This window comes from Myodes glareolus, chromosome 24 (assembly GCF_982192425.1).
Source record: "Myodes glareolus chromosome 24, mMyoGla1.1, whole genome shotgun sequence".
Lineage (NCBI taxonomy): Eukaryota > Metazoa > Chordata > Mammalia > Rodentia > Cricetidae > Myodes > Myodes glareolus.
Window position 1 is genome coordinate 42,501,284 of NC_142049.1, and position 16,971 is coordinate 42,518,254.

Here is a 16,971-nt window from a genome sequence, read left to right on the forward strand (position 1 = left end):
CCACCACACCCAGCTAATAACCACACCCAACTAAACACCATACCCAACTAATCACCGCATCCAGCTAATCCACCACACCCAGCTAATCCATCACATCCAGCTAATCCACCACACCCAGCTAATAGAAGCTTTTTTGTTTTTAAAGAAGCACAGAACCACCTGTTATTTCCTCATGTGGCAAGTGAAAGGAAGAACCTTAATGGCTTTATGTGTTAGTTTTAAAACTTCATACTCTTTGCCTGTCCTGGTGGGGCATCGAATCCCAGCACTAAACAAGCTCAGCAGAGAGAAAAGCAAACTAGAGGCTAGCTGGGGATGCAGACCCTGCTTTAAGAATAAGAGCAAATAGACAAAAACCTTACCATGCATACAGTTTGGATACAGATCTAGGGATAGTTTTAAATGCTATTCGCTTATTATGTTTCTTTAAGACAAGCAAAATGAGGGTCATCCCCAGACTAATCTCCAGCCTGCCAACTTCTCCTCATTTCTTCCAACCTCAGAATGAGGTCTTTGCCGAATCCCCCAGGCCTGCCCCTACAAGGAAGACCATATATACCGAGTCCTAGTACTCTGTGTTCACGGTCTAAGGAGCTTAGGAAACTTGAACACACACACACACACACACACACACACACCTTTAAAGAACAATATAATCAAAGACAGCTTTGCCATGAACAGGGCAAACTTTCTGTCACACTAACTCTGACCCTTCACAAAAATGACAAAGGACCTCCACCCCATCCTCAGTCCCAGATTTGGGGATCTGGGGACAAGATCTGCTATTAGATCCAGGAAGGAGTCAAAGGAGGTGTTTCTCCTGCCTCAATCTGTTGAGTACTGAGTTTACAGGTGCGGAGTGACAGGTCTAGCTGGAACAGACAGAACTTGGAGCCTGGACTCATCGTCAGGTTGGGCCACAGGTCAAAGGGAGCTGAAGTCGCCGGGAAAACAGCATGGACCCTTGAGTATCTCCCTGTAGTGGAATATTCTCACTTGGAGAGGGATGTGTCTGGTCATAATTGTTCCTTTTTTCCCCGGTTTTTCTGAGTGTAAAAAAAGTCTAATTGGCCCCCAAGCCTGCAGGGTCAATTCGTCTCAGAGCAACACCCAGGTTGGGAAACCATCCCCCTCCACCGTCCATCTTTGTCGCTGGTCACCAGAGGTTTTGACAAGCAGCCAAGGCCCCAGATATGACATACAGCTGCTTTTAGATTCTTGGGTCAAGAGGCCAGAGCTCGGCGACAGCAGAGCCGCGGGCCTCAGGTCCCCGCAGCCCACCACCCTCGCTGCCCTGGCGCCTGCCCTCACACCCCGCCTGCCCTTCTTAGTCTACACAAAGCGTTTGAGGTGCATTGCTTTCATGGGCAGAAAGCCCTGGACAGGCCGGAGTGAAGTCTCCGCTTTTTTCAGGAGCATTGTGGCACAAAGGGTTTAAGGGGGGAAACTGTTAAAAGGAAACCCTTTTCTCTTCTGCCTGAAGGCGGTGGGGAGATTAAAACTTTCATTTGGGGTCTTGCAGTATTCATGGCAGTGGGCGGTGAATAGGGCCGCGTCAAAGCCCCCAGCGCGGGTGTGCAGGCTTTCATCTCGCTCATCTCCAGACACAGGTCGCTTTGCACTTGAAAGAAGGGAGAGAGCGGAATGTGGGATTTTGACAGCTGATATTGGCCTCTGAACTCTTGGTGGGGATTTTCTAATTAACCCTAAGGAAGCATCAGGTGCCCAACTCAGAAACACACTCTGTCAGGGGGCAGAACGTGTCCCTGTTTTGAGCCAATGGACAGGGAGGGGTTTTAACACCTTATGGGAATTTAGACAGGATTCCGGAATACAGAATCGGAAAAACAAAGTCACGCAGGAACTTGGGTAGGGAAGAGAGAGACCCACTTCTGGGGTCCAGGACCAGCTCACTTCAGGACAGGTGGGTGTGGTTCTCCGCAAACATGGCAGGTGTTTTGGTAGGTAAGATGGACAAAGCAGCGGAGTGACGCTAAGAGGCTCACTGCCAGCCTAGATTGGAGGATTCCCTTGTTATCTCAGTGCGTACCTCAAGCGCCCTCCCAGGCTTATAACCTGTTAGTGAAATCAGCCCCAGCTCAAAGATGGTAGTAACAATTTTTTGAAAACAAACAGAAGCTCAGGTTTTTTTTTTTTTTGGTGTTTTGTTTTGTTTTGTTTTGTTGTTTGTTTGTTTGTTTTAGGTTTTTCGAGACAGGGTTTCTCTGTAGCTTTGGAGCCTGTCCTGGAACTAGATCTTGTAGACCAGGCTGACCTCAAACTATTAATCTGTGTATCGCCATGAAGTTGTGGCTTACCAGGTAAAGTTCCATCCGCTGTCTGTGTCTGGCGATGGCTACATGGCTTCTCCCTGACTCTGCCTTCTTTCTCCCAGCATTCAGTTTAGTTTTTTCCCACCTACCTATATTCTGCTAAGCCACTGGCTGAAACAGATTTATTCATCAATCAATAAAAGCAACACATAGAAAGAAGGACTTCTGTTGACTGAGGTTTTCTGTCCCACCAGGTCCTACAGCCATTTAGGCCCAAAGAAATCACACAGAGGTCTACGTTAATTATAAACTGATTGGCCTAGTTGCTCAGACTTCTTATTAACCCTTATAACTTATATTAGCCCATTATTCTTATCTATGTTAGACATGTGGCTTGGTACCTTTTGTGGTGAAGCAGTCACATCTTGCTTTCTCTGAAGCTGGGTCACGACTGCAGACTGCTTTCCTCTTCCCAGAATTCTCCTGTTGTCGTAGCCCTGCCTCTACTTCCTGCATGGCTGTCCTGCCTATATGTCCTGTCTAGATACTGGCCAATCAGCATTTTATTAAACAAGTACAAGAAACAAATGTTTACAGGGTAAAACCATTGTCCCACAGCAGACTTTCCATACCAGCCCCAGAATAATCCTATCTTATATCTTTGTCTCCAGGCTGCCCTTGTGGATTTTCTCTGCAGCCTTCCAGGTTCTCACTATCCAGAGAGGCTGGGGGTGATACATTCTGGGGTTCTTTCCAGACCTCAGATTTCTCTATTTCTTTCTTTTTTCTTTTCTTTCTTCCCTCCCTCCCTCCCTCCCTTCCTCCCTCCCTCCCTCCCTCCCTCCCTCCTTCTCTCCCTCCTTCTCTCCCTGCCTCCCTTCTTTCCTTTCTTCCTTTATATTTGTTTATTTTTTGAGGCAGGATTTCTCTGTGTAACAGCTCTAGCTGTCCTGGAACTCTGTAGACCAGGCTGGCCTTGAACTCACAGAGATCTGACTGTCTCTGCCTCTCCAGTGCTGGGAACAAAGGCATGCGCCACCACCGCCTGGTGCCTCCTCTGTTCTTGCTATTGGGTCATCACAGCTTCAACAAGCTCAACAAAGTACTATGCATGAATAAGTCTTGGTGCAAGGAAGAATGGCTCTGGGGGCAGTGTCAGAGGCCTGTCTGCTGCTAACCCTGGGATTTCCTTCTCTGTGCCTATTCCTATACCAAAGATTGTAGGGCTCACCTGGGAAGGTGGCATCTATGACTTCATTGGGGAATTCATGAAGGCCAGTGTGGATGTGGCCGACCTGATAGGCCTAAACCTTGTCATGTCCCAGAATGCAGGCAAGGGGGAATACAAGATCATGGTTGCTGCCCTGGGCTGGGCCACTGCTGAGCTCATTATGTCCCGCTGCATCCCTCTCTGGGTGGGAGCCCGAGGCATTGAATTTGACTGGAAATACATCCAGATGAGCATCGACTCCAACATCAGTCTGGTCCACTACATCGTTGCGTCGGCTCAGGTCTGGATGATAACCCGCTATGACCTGTACCACACCTTCCGGCCTGCCGTCCTCCTCCTGATGTTCCTTAGTGTCTACAAGGCCTTCGTCATGGAGACCTTCATCCATCTCTTCTCTTTGGGCAGCTGGACAGCCCTGCTGGCCCGGGCCGTGGTGACAGGACTGCTGGCCCTCAGCACCTTGGCCCTGTATGTTGCTGTTGTCAATGTACACTCCTAGCTTGGTGGCCAGGTGTTGGTGTACCTTTTCGCTGCCTCTCTCCAGATTTTAGTGAAGTAAACAGTGTTTGGAAAAAAAAAAAAGATTGTAGGGCTCAGTCTTTCTCTGACATGACATGCTGCCTCCAACCCTTCCACTTGGGGCTTCTGCCTCCTAAGAAAACAGACCAGCAAGGTACATACATAAACTGTACATGTGCACACATAAATACATATATGTTTATGTGTGTCAGATTCTCTAGAGGAACAGAACCAATAGAATAAACATATATTACAAAATAGATCTATTACTACAGGGCTGGGTCATCGAACAGTGGCCACTGATGCACTGGACAGGTAAGAACCCAGTAGCTGCTCAGACCACAAAGGTGGATGCCTCAGCAGCCTCAGTTGGGGCTGAAAGGCTTCAGGAATTCTTGGAGAGTTGCTGATCTTCAACCCAGGTGGAACCTGAAAAGGCGGGTTCTGATGGCAACGGCGGTGGCAACAGCAACAGCAACAGCAGAAATGCAAGAGATACACTCATCAGCCAGCAGCTCATGCAGGCAAACAGCATTCCTCTTTCTCAGGTTGTGCCAGATAATGCTCCATACTTTGTCGGGAGAGCTTCCCCCGCAAGGAGATCCTTCCTGGGCATGCCCTCACAGACCCACACAGAGGCATGTCTCTTAGTTGATTCCAGGTTCAATCAAGCAGACAGTCCAGAGCAACCATCACCCACTTGCACGCACACACACACACACACACACACACACACACACTATAGACTCGATGTCACACACCCATCTCAGTAGTTGGAAGACTGAAGCCAGAAGACTGGGAGTTCCCAACCAACTTCAGAGTGAGACCACTATCTCAAATAAGACACTGATTTCGGAGAACTGACGTCTGGACTTGTAAGCTGATAGCACAATAGAATCCCAGGAAGGCAACAGTACAGTCTACAGCAGGATGCGTTTAGGAGATCTCGGAGACATTAACCTGATTAGATGAGGCCATAGCACACGGCTCAGGTTGATGCTCTTTGCTTTTACCTGAATATAGGTTTTTAATTACAGTTCCAAAATACATTCACAGCACGATCTAAGCTGGTGAGTGATTCAGGAGCCGGGTGCTGTAACCTTGTCACCTGAGGACACAAAATGAACTACTCAGGTACTAAAGGAAGAACAACTTTCGGCTCCAGCTTTTGAGTCAGTCCCTGAAATTTCTTGGGATTTAGGGTCAGTTGTGACCATGGTTTTTCTGTCTTAAGTGATATGGCCTGGCTGTGGACATGGCCTCATTGAAAAACTAGTTTTGTCTTCAATACATAAGAGCATCTGCGATCAGTAATACTGCACTAAGGGATGTTGGATGAGGCAACCTTGTGGTGTAGGAGGTCCTTTTTTCTATACGTTGCTTGTATTGGTTAATGAATAAAGAAACTGCCTTGACCTGATAGGGGCAGAACTCAAGTAGGCGAAGAAGACAGAACTGAACTTTGGGAGGAAGAAAGCAGAGTCAGAGAGCTGCTATGGACCTGCCAGAGTCAGACCTGTTGAATCTTTCCCGATAAGCCACTGTCATGTGGCGATATACAGATTAATAGAAATGGGTTAAAGCAAGATGTGAGAGTTAGCCAATAGGAGGCTAGAGCAAATGGGCCAAGTAGTGATTTAACTAATACAGTTTCTGTGTGGCTATTTCGGGGCTAAGCAAGCCAGGCAGCCAGGACAAACATGTGGGCCTTCCTCCCTGAGACTGTTGGCTCTCCAACGTGGTCAACTAGCTCCATGTAAAACCTTGCTTCTCACAGAAGGGGTATTACAACTGAAAACGTTTTACCTCTACTAGACAAGAACAGCTAATCTTAAAAATAGTGAAAAGGGGGTATAATAGTAGATGAGAATTTTTCTCTCAATTTCTTTCAAAGGTATTGATTTTTGAAAGAAGAGCAGTATAATATAGTGTTTTACAATATCATGAAGACTTAAGCCATGTAACAAGAATGTCACCCGATATTTGAATAAGGAAATTCGACTGTTGGTTCTTTCATTGTGTCTAAAGTGTCATTAAGAGTCATTCAAAATAAATTGTGATAAATAAAAGGGAGGGAGAAGACAAATTAGACTGGAGGTCAAGGACAAAGAAATGTAGAAACAGGATGATACTGGTGGAAGGGACCGAGCAGCTCCTATTGCTGTCTGTGAGGAGTCTCTGTTACTGTCTTATTTGATTGCTTCATTGCAGAAAGGACAATCACATAGGGAAACACAGTCAGTGGGACAGAAGTAAAACCCCTTTTCCTTCTCACCCCAAATCTCAACGTTCACAGCTGATCTACATTCACTAAACATCTGAGCACAGAGACAAGCCTGACCAGCTCAGTCATGAAGCAGAGTTAGTCACGGGCGTGCCTTAAGTCTCAAACCTTTGAACTTATTTATCTATTCATTTATATTATTGTGGGGGGTGGCATGCACCACGCACATCTGTAGGGGTCAGAATACTGCCCTGTGGGTTTGGTTCTCTCCACCAATGATGGAGGTAGTTTGAATGTAACTGGTCCCCATAAGCTCATAGGGAGTGGCACTATTAGGAGGTGTGGCTTTGATGGAGTGGGTGTGGTCTAGTTGGAGGAAGTTTGTCACTGAGGGAGCAGATGTTGAGGTTTCCTATGCTCAGGACACTGCCCAGTGAGGCAGTCAACTTCCTGTCTCCTGAAGGATGTAGCACTCTCAGCTTCAGCACCATGTCTTCCTGCATCTGCCATGCTCCCCTATCACGATAACGTTCTGAAACTGTACGCAAGTCACGCAATTAAATGTTTTCCTTATAAGAGTTGTTGTGGTCACAGTGTCTCTTTATAGCAATAAAAGCCCTAACTAAGACATATGAGTTCTGGGGATTCAACTCAGGTCCAGGCTTGCACGCACACTCTTCACCCATTGGGCCATCTCACCTGCCCAGGCTTTACTTCCTAAGCTTTTACTTCAACTGTGCAGCTTTGGACCTCCGGGGATGGCTCTTAGGATGGAAGCTGGCCGTCTGTGGTTAGCTGCACCAAGACTTTCCGAGTCGCTTGTATCTAGAGCATCATAGAAATGCTTTGGATACCAGCTTCTGGCTGTTATTACTTTAAAAAGACCTTTATGATATTCCATGTGTAAATACCACTCGACTTTGTTTCTACCCCTCCCATCACATCCCACTCCATCCCCCTCCAATACCCTCCTCTGCTATCATGTCATAGGCGTGAGCATGTATATGTGTGCGCGTGTGTATTTAAATCTGGGTTTCTCGTATGAGAGAATAAGCAATATTTTGTATTTCTTCACCCCATTACCCCCTCTCATTTCCCTGCCCTGTCCCCTCAAGGCCCTGTCTTCCCTTTCATAGTCTCCTCTTCTATTGTCGGTCATGCAGAAGTTAGCTGCTGATTCATTCTGCTCAGATATTCACGAGAAAGGCCTGGGTTCATGTTCCTCAGATTTAGAAGCTCTGATTTTCTTGAAGCTTGTCATGTGACCATCTCCAATCTTCCCACCACCACACCATGACATTCTTCTGTTCATTAAGCAGAAGGATAGGATTTCAGTTTGGCCACCCTTGGGAAGCAGAAAATGTCTGAAGTGATACTACCGAAGCGCTCAGTGACTTACACATTCTTAAAAACATCTCAATTATTCGTGTCCTCCTTGCCTTCCTTCGACCTCGTCCTGTAGACATCCACTTGGCACGGCATACAAAGGGATGTGTTTTCAGCAGGGAGGGAAGAAAATGTTCACCTGTTAGAAAAAGCTGCCACCAGGGTCCGGACACAGGCAGAGGTCCCTTCTCTCATCGCCATGTTATTTCTCTGAACAGACTGTAATCCCATCGATTCTCCATGCTTACGGTCATGAATGCTTGGCATTACCATATCTGAACATTAACAAAAAGGGAATTTCATGGCTCCACTTTTCACTTGAAGGCAAGGAAGGCGTGAAGACCTCATCAGAAATATGGCGTGTCTCACGTCAGCACACACATGCCCCTTCATGTAGGCTTTCCTTTGCTGGTGCCGGGTACCTACCTACTCTCACAGCTCCGTGCCCAGTCCCTGCAGGTCACAAAGAGGTCACAACTCTCTCCACAGACAGTTGTTGCGGCACCCGTAGCAGAGGGCCAGCCCTTAAAGAGCAGACCTTCCTTGCTGTCTAGAATCGAAAGGGACGTAGGCAGTGTTCGCCATAAAGTAGTTTTCTTTGTGCTTTGTGGATCACTCACACGGCTTTAAAATGAAGAAATGCATTACCCCTTTAAAGTCTGCGACTGTAAGTTTCAGATCCTAAGTGCTGAAAGAACTCTGTCACATGGGAAAGCTCTTGAATTATGTTGGACTTGCTGTAGGCTTTGGAGCAAACCGCTCAGGCATTTGGTTACAACTCGCTTTCTGTGTCTGTTTCCCACATAAAATAATTTTGTTAACCGTCCTTGGAAAAGAGTGAGGGGGGCAGCAGGATGGCTCAGTGTGTAAAGATCACTGCTGCCGAGCTGGGGGGACCTCCATAGTGGGGGGAGGAGAAACAACTCTGACACAGTCTTCTCTGACCTATGCGCATGCGCTCCAGCGAGTGAGCGCGCACACAGTACGTGTAAAGATGGCAGCTAGAAAGAGAACGAGTTGGATTCTAACACAGGCTAGAATATCAACTGAAGACATACTCTGAGTGAAACGAGACACATTAAAAACCTGTTTTATGAAGCCTATCATTATATTCTAGCTATATGAAGTAGCTATGATATTAAAATTCATAGAGAAAATTGTGTGCATTAGGAGATATGAAGGCAGGCAGCAGAGAGTGAGGTTGTTACTGTTTTAGTGGCAACAAAGCAGTCTGGGCTGATGAAAACGTTCAGGGCATGGAGAGGGCAATGATTATACAACAATGGAAATTTACTTAATATTGGTCAACTTTATGCTGAGAATTATTAAAACGATAAGCTTCACAATATGTATATTTTATTGTCATTTAAGATAGAGTCATCTGGGGCTGGAGAGCTGACTCAGTGGCTATGAACTCATGTACTAGTCTGGGTTTACAGCTACAGGGGCATTGCGTAAGCAAATCTCACTCTCCGTTCACCCTAAGACTTCTGAGATGTATCTAAGTTTCTTTACTGTTGAGCATATGTCCATGATAGGACTATCCCACCCTTCCCTTGTTCGTTCACACATCTGGTTAGTTTTATAAGTCAGTCTGCCACAACCTAGAATTAGCTGGTTTGGATGGAAAACCTCAGGTATTTGAGCAGTTGGTACCCAATTGGTGGTGCTGTTCCGGAGGTGGAGCCTTCTGGAGGAAGTACATCCTTGGGGGCGGGTTCTGAGAGTTCACATCCTCTACCCACTTCCAGTTTGCTCTTTTTGCTTCCTGGTCATGTCTGTAGAGAAAGTTACAATCTTTCCACAGTCGGCTCCAGCCAACTATTGCCACACCTACCCTGCCATTTTGGACTCCCGTTCTGGAATAGTAAATGAAAATAAACTCCTTCCTACTTAAGTTCCCTTTGGTTATGGTGTTTAATCACGGCTCATCCTGGGCAGCAGCATCCCCTGGGCAGGGTTGGAGAAAGTTCGATGAGCAACAAACAGGCAGTGATTGCCTTTGTCTGTCTGTCTGTGGTGTGACAAACCACTTGAGTTCCTGCCCTGATTTCTCAGTGATGAACTGTGACCCATAATTGTAAGCAAGATAAACCATTTCCCTTTTCATCCCTAAGGCTGTTTTTTTTGTATTATTATTATTATTATTTTGGTCAGGGTTCCAACAGACATGGGACTAGAACAGGCTGTGACAGCATTCAGGTTGTTTCTGGCTGGAGGTTGTTATACAAAAGGCTGCCACTGCATTCACACACAAGTGAGTTCTTGGACATGTGATTTCATTTCTCTTGAGTGAACAAACATCTAAAAGAATTGTTGAGCTTCATGTAAGGCATATATCCACATTGATAAGATGTTCTCAGCTCGTTCTCCAATGTGTTTGTTCCTCCAAGTACACGAGTTTCTACTCACGGTCTCCCAGGACGTCCCAGCTGGGGCTGGTTTTCATCACTCTTCCCTGGTAACTAACAATGCTAACTGACTTCCATATGCTTTTTGACCTATAATTGCTTGTGGGAGTCAAAATTCTGTTAGATTTAATATTTTGGCCAATTTAAGGCAGAGTTATTGATCAATTTATTGTTGTTGAGTTGTATGATTTATATTTTCTTGCCACAGACGTGGTATGACTATCTTCTCCTAGTACTGGGCATGTTTTTTTTGTTGTTTTTGTGTTGCAAAAGGAGCGGTGGACTGTATTCCCACCAGAATCCCGGCTAGCTTACCCCCAAAATAATTACACAGAAACTGTATTTTTTTAAACACTGCCTGGCTATTATTGGCTAACTCTCACATCTTGACTCAACCCATTTCTAATAATGTGTGTAGCACCGCAAGGTCGTGGCTTACCGGGAAAGATTCATCATGTCTGACCTGGCAGCTTCATGGCGAGCGGCTCTCTGACTCTGCTTCTCTCTCCCAGCATTCTGTTCTGTCTACACTACCCACCTATGTTCTGACCTATCAGGCCAAGCAGTTTCTTTATTAATTAACCAATGAAAGCAACACATAGAAAGAAGACCCACCTACATCATAATTGTTGTTGAGATAGGGTCTTACTACATAGCCCTGGCTGGCCTGGAGCTCGCTATGTAGACCAGGCTGGTCTCAAACACCCATATTTGCCTGTTTCTGCTTCCCAAGTGCTGGAATTAAAGGTGTGTGTCACTATACCTGGCATAAATTGGTTTGTCTTTCTTAGATTATTTATTTTACATGTTTGAGTGTTTTGTTTGGGCACCTGGTGACCCCAGAAACCAGAAAAGGGCATCGAATCCCCTGGAACTGGAGTTACAGGTGGCTGTGAGCCACCATGTAGATGTTGGAAATGAACCAGGGTCCTCTGTAGGAACAGCCAGTGCTCTTGACTCTTGAGCCATCTCTCTAATACCAAGAATATCATTTAATGAGTGACTTTTTTTGTTGTTGTTTTGGTTTTAATTTAGAGTAAATTGTAAATCCACTTGCAAATATTTTTCTGTGTTGTTAGTGCTCTGGTATCATGTTAAAGGCCTATTTGTGGGTAGAAGATGTGAGAGTGCTTGCACAAGGCTTTGGGATTTGCCCCAGCACACACACACACACACACACACACACACACACACACACACACACAGAGTCAGCTTTTTATAGCCTCAGATTCTAAATCTGTGGACTTAAGCAACTGAACACTAAAACATTAAAACAACAGCGAAAGATCAAACCGCAGTCCATCTGCGTTGGGCATCTTCCCTAAGCTGTACAGGTCAACGCTGCGCACAAAGCAGTTGCTGTACTTGCTCCATTAATACTGTATGTACCCTGGGGATGACGTGAAGTTCACGGAGATGTGTAGGTCATATGTAAATATTATGCCCTTGAAAAAAGGGACTTAATCAGCTGTAGATTTCAGTGTCTGTGGGAACCGTGGAGCCAGCACCCCACTGGCGCTAAGGCCAACAGCGTGCATTCTCTGGCAGCCTGTCCTTACTAGAGTGTCACTACTATGTTTGGGATGCTGTTGTTTGATTGTGAGTCTTGAAATCAGGCATCAAAAGCTCCCACATTGGTGCCTCTTTTTCACAACTGTCTTGGTGATTTTGTTTGGTTTGTTTTTGATTTTGCACTTTTGTTTGTTTGTTTGTCGAGACAAGGTTTCTCTTTAGCTTTGGAGTCTGTCTGGAACTAGCTCTTGTAGACCAGACTGGCCTCAGACTCACAGAGATCCGCTGCCTCTGCCTCCCAAGTGCTGGTATTAAAGGCGGGCGCCACCACTGCCCGGCTTGATTTTGCACTTTTATATAATTTTGGTTTTCATCTGCATTGCTGTGAATGTGTGGGCTTGTGGGCAGTAGACCTTAGTACGGTAGAGACCTCTCACACACGGACGTTGAGTTCTTTAATTTCCGTGGGGTTGTTGTTGTTGTTGTTGTTTGGTTTTTCCTAAATCACAGTACTGGTCCTGAGCCTACTTTGTTGACTTTATCTTCATGTATTTAATAGTTACTTTTTTGTTTTGTTTTTGTTTTGTGACATAGGGTCTCTCTACATAGCTCTGGCTGTTCTGAAACTCACTGTGAAGACTAGCGAACTCACAGAGATCCACCTGCTTCTATCTCCAATGTGCTAGGATTAAAGGTGTGCACTACCACACCCAACCCATGATTTAATTTTTAACATTTGTGTTTATTCTGAGTGTTGGTGTGTATGATATGTGGTGGGGGCATTTGTCATGGTGCCTGTGTGGGAGTCAGAGGGCAGATCTGTAGTCAGGGCTCTTTGTCAATCTTTCCATACGTTCTGGGTCAGAAGTCATGGCGTCAGGCTTGGCAGCAAGCTGCTGATCCATCTCCACTCCTGGTTTCGATCCACAGTTCCATGAAATAAATAAATAAATATATTTGGTTTTTCGAGACAAGGTTTCTCTGTATCTTTGGAGGCTGTCCTGGAACCCACTCTGTAAGATCAGGCTGGCCCCAAGATCACAGAGATCTTCCTGCCTCTGTCTCCCAAGTGTTGCGATTAAAGGTGTACACCACTCTGGAACTTTTCATTAGAGAGTAGGGACCACTAATATTTAGTTATTTTTAAGAATTTTTTCCTGATTTCTCCTTTCCTTTTATGGATTTTAATTTCAAAAGAATGGGAAAGCTTTCTTTTTCCCTCTGACATATTGTCAAGATATACATCTACTTTACTATCCAAACCTGGATTTTTTGAGAATAAGAGAAGATAACTCTCATAAACATATATATATAATATATATATATGTAATATATATTATATATATATAGGTGCAAAAAGCAAAAATTAGACATCTTGAAGCAAACTGGTCATACCTTCTGTGAAGATTGTTCTCTGTTGTCTGTACTGTGGGCCCCTGAGATTCTCAATGAAGATGTGACATCACAGGCAGTTGAGGCATAGCGAGACTCTATCCTTCCCCCTCCCCCCCCAAAAAAAGAGCTGGGGTTATAATACAGTTCAGTGTCTGGTGGCCTAGCATATGCAAGGCCCTGGACTCAATCTTCACCACCAAAAACCAAAACAAAACAAAATCATCAACAAACAAACACACATATACCCTGCTCTCAGGAAGATCCGAACTTTTTCTCAGCCTTGAAACATGCAAAGAGGGCACCAGCTGCTGTATTGGAGGAGGGATGAGTAACCGGGGTTCTGGGTGCTTGACCCTCCCCCAAGCGGCTGTGAGACTGAAGACAAGCTTTACAAACTACCAGGAACTTTGTTCAGTATTTCTGTGAAACCAAGATAACGAATCATTGGGGGAAATTAAGTAACTGCATATTTTTTAAACATGCCAGAAAACGTAAAATGCCTAAGAAACACATCAGATTGTTCATTATTCGTTTTAGGATTATTTTCCCCAAACTGTTAACACCCTGCAATGATGACCACAGTCACCTTAAGGTATTTGGTGACAGGGTGAGGCCTACTTTCTTCTCTGTCATTAATGTGGAAGTAGTTTTTGCCCTGGGCATCAGTTGTGGGCACAGAGAAGAGGGCTTGTGAATCCGTTGCATTGCGGCCCATGCTTGGATCTCATATCTCCACATTCATGCTGAGAAGAGTTCATGGCATTTTGGGGACTGGCTATTACCTGCTCATTCTGCAGACTGCAACCCTCCCTGGCATATTTGGAAAAGCCAGAGATCTGAGCTACGACACCTAGTCTCGGGTTTTCCCTGTCCCCTAATGGGCACCCCTTGTTATTTTTCTGACCAGCAAGAAGTGGCTATTATGGAACTGAGCTGTGTACACATGACAACTATATTCTCTGGCCTAAGGGCATGAACTGCTTTCATCACACTCTCTCCGTGGAGGTGAGCCTTCTCTTCTTCCTCTTCTAGGCAGACCCACACTGTTGGCAGGCTCACTGTCTCTGATGCCTGACAGCATCATTGCATTCAAGGGCTTCAGATCTCTCAGGCAAAGTTTCCCACTTGCTGTAGAAGAATTTGGCCAAACGCCCATCTCAAAGCTGTTGAGCCTCTTCTTGCTGCCGCTGTGCAGACGCTCAGGCAGCTTGCAGTCTCCCTGCTTTTGCATGGGGATCTTCAATCCCTTTCCACCTACACTTGGCCTCTTCCTGACCCTCTTCCAGGCATAGTTTAAATGCCATCCCTTTACTGCAAGGCTCTCTTCCTTTCTGAACCCTTGTTTTCTGCTTTGAGCTCAGGGAGTTGGGACTCTTCACGTAGAGTCTGCTTACTCCCACAATTTCATGACATCTAAGCTGCCAATAAATAACTGTGGCCCCATGAACGAATGGAATGTAGTCTAAAGGACCTTTGGGGGAGTATTCCGTTGGAACCCGTATTTAGAAGTGTAAAGTTCCCCTTTCTTTGCAAATGGCTGTTCCTCGTTCCCTGCCTGCCTGACCCTTCATTCCAAAGCCCGCGCTTACTCTCCCTTTCTGCTTGTTCCACATTAAAATTACAGCTCATATGAAGCTTGTTGGAAGTTTGTTCCTGTTCTCATCTTCCTTTACAATGTCCCTGATCACGTGAGCAGCCTTTGAGAGCGAGATCACATTCTAAATCTCATGATTAACCCTTCACATTGTGAGAGGGCTGGCTCAGAGCTCCTTGGCCCCTGTGCCGGGATGCATTTCTCTTTCATCTCTGCTGTTTCCGTACTTTGCAAGCCGCTGCTAGCTGCGGAGGTCCTGATGGGAAACATTCTCATCTCAAATGAACACACCCAAGGCACAAAACCAATCAAATGTGTAAACACCATGAACACCCTGTGCAAATCTGCCACTTAGACTCCTGGAGGCGGCTGACACAGTTGCAAAGTTTTTGTTATTTTGATATTCCCAATACAGGATCTTAGACGGCAAGGTTTACCCTGAAATGCCCTGAGAGCACAAATTAGATTTATTTATACTGGGTGGAAAAAGTCACAGAGAGTAAACCTTTAAATAGAAAGACTTTAAATCAGAATATTCAACTGGAAGTCTTTGGTGAGTTTGGTGGGCTGAATTTGTGAAAGTTGTAATTTGTGTGTCCGAATGGTAGATGTATACTCTTAAAGCTCTACAGAAATACATTCATAGGAAATAACCGGTGTTGAGATTAGAAGTGACCAACATGTTTCATATTTTAAAGTCAGTATTTTACATATAATTACAATAACTCCCAATTACATGCCATTTGCTGGCGACTAAACGGAAACAAGCATGAATAACCAATCAGTATTTAAATCAAGAAAAGGCATTTGTTTACACTAATTGGTTAGAGACAGCAGCATGGGCATGAAATGAATGCAAGTCGGATTTGAAAACCCCAAATAGTGTTAAAATGGACGTTGGAGGTGTTATTGGTTAAATGATATTTCCCCGAAAGTCGCTACGGAGTTGCCCACGGCAAAGCTCTCTCGCCGTTATTTTTTACTCTCCTAAAGTGACCCGTTAATGCCGCGTTAGGATCCGTTTCATTAATGCCCAGAACTTTTGTTCTGCGCTTTACATTGGAAACAGATTTAAGTATTAAGCGCCTCTAAGGTCTGCAGCCTGGGAGCCTTTCCGAATTTGTAACAGGGACCAGAACAGACCGCATTACACTCTCCAAATGGTGCGGCTTTGCATTTGAATGTCCGAATTATCCTGGTTTCTTAGAGACGAGCACTACACCAACATCTTAAATCCTCAAAATACTGTCCGCTTCACTGAATGCTGGCGATCTAAGCATATGTGTAATTATTCTGTAATTCTCCCCAAAATGTGATTCCTTGGAAACGCAGACTAGGACTCCCCTATTGTAAACGATTTCTTTGTGGCCATGCCTTTAAATATGGTAACAAGCAAGTGAGTGTGTGTGTGTCTGGGCTTGCCGCCTTGATAAGGACGGTTTCTTCCCAAGCTCTCCTTGGAACTCCCGAGAGGGAAATTGACCCTGCATTTGTTGAATCACAAAAAAAAAAAATTAAAATAGTGTGCATTACAAGAAGGGACCTGTCTTCTGTCACTCACAATAGCCTTAGAAATAGTTCTAGGTAAGAAGCTAGAACCCAGAAATGTCCCCAGAGCCAGTTATGGTCACCATGGGTGTAGAGAGATTCTGAAGCAGCCTAGGATTCTGTTGTCTCTGCAAACGGCTTCAGATGTGCTCAGCTGGGGACAATTAAAACATACACTTTAAAAACTGACAGCTGGAAAGAAGGCAGTGGGAAGGGGAGGGGAAGGGAGGTGAGTGGCGTGGAAAGGGGGCTCAGGGCAGTCTATAAGCTCAGTTGCGAAGTTAACATTTTGCAGGGTCTTAGGAGAGTCCTTGACAAGGGAGGACTTTCCCAGGAAACAGTCTTGGCCAGCAGAGATGTCAGATTGTAGCCTCCTGAGCGTGCACGTCTTTGGCAAATTGGTAATGCACCGTCCAAATCTCGCTGGCAGTGGTGGCCGCAATCCTCATTAACTTCAGTATGAGGCCTTGCATTTGGCCGCCAAAGGGACCCGGTCTGCGGGCGATGAATGCTCCGTGGGTGGGGGAGGGAGGAGAGTTAGCTTGCAGGGTCAGAGTTGGGCTGTGAATAATTGATCATCATCCCGAAACAGGTGCTTGCATTGGGAAGTCCCTCCTTGGGGTGTAAGTTCGCAAATCACTCGGGCTTTCCCAGCCCATGCTGCTCCCCACACCACCATTTCGTACCGTAAAGCAAAGAATGATTTCAACATCCCATGAGCCTGGAGGGTACTGATTTATCTTTTTCCTTAGTTTTCTTTGTTAAGTGTATTTTAAGGAATTTATAATTTGGGGTAGAATATTGTGATGGAGATGGAAAAAAATTCTGTGGTGTAGCATAGGTTGGCCGTGAGCTTGCTATGTAGCCCAGGATGACTT

At 45.3% G+C, this 16,971-nt stretch overlaps 1 pseudogene; it reads left to right on the forward strand.

Annotated features, from left to right (window-relative positions):
• The first annotated feature begins 1,946 nt into the window (after positions 1-1,946).
• LOC148118193 (BOS complex subunit TMEM147 pseudogene) lies at positions 1,947-4,086 on the forward strand (annotated as a pseudogene).
• The last annotated feature ends 12,885 nt before the right edge of the window (positions 4,087-16,971 follow it).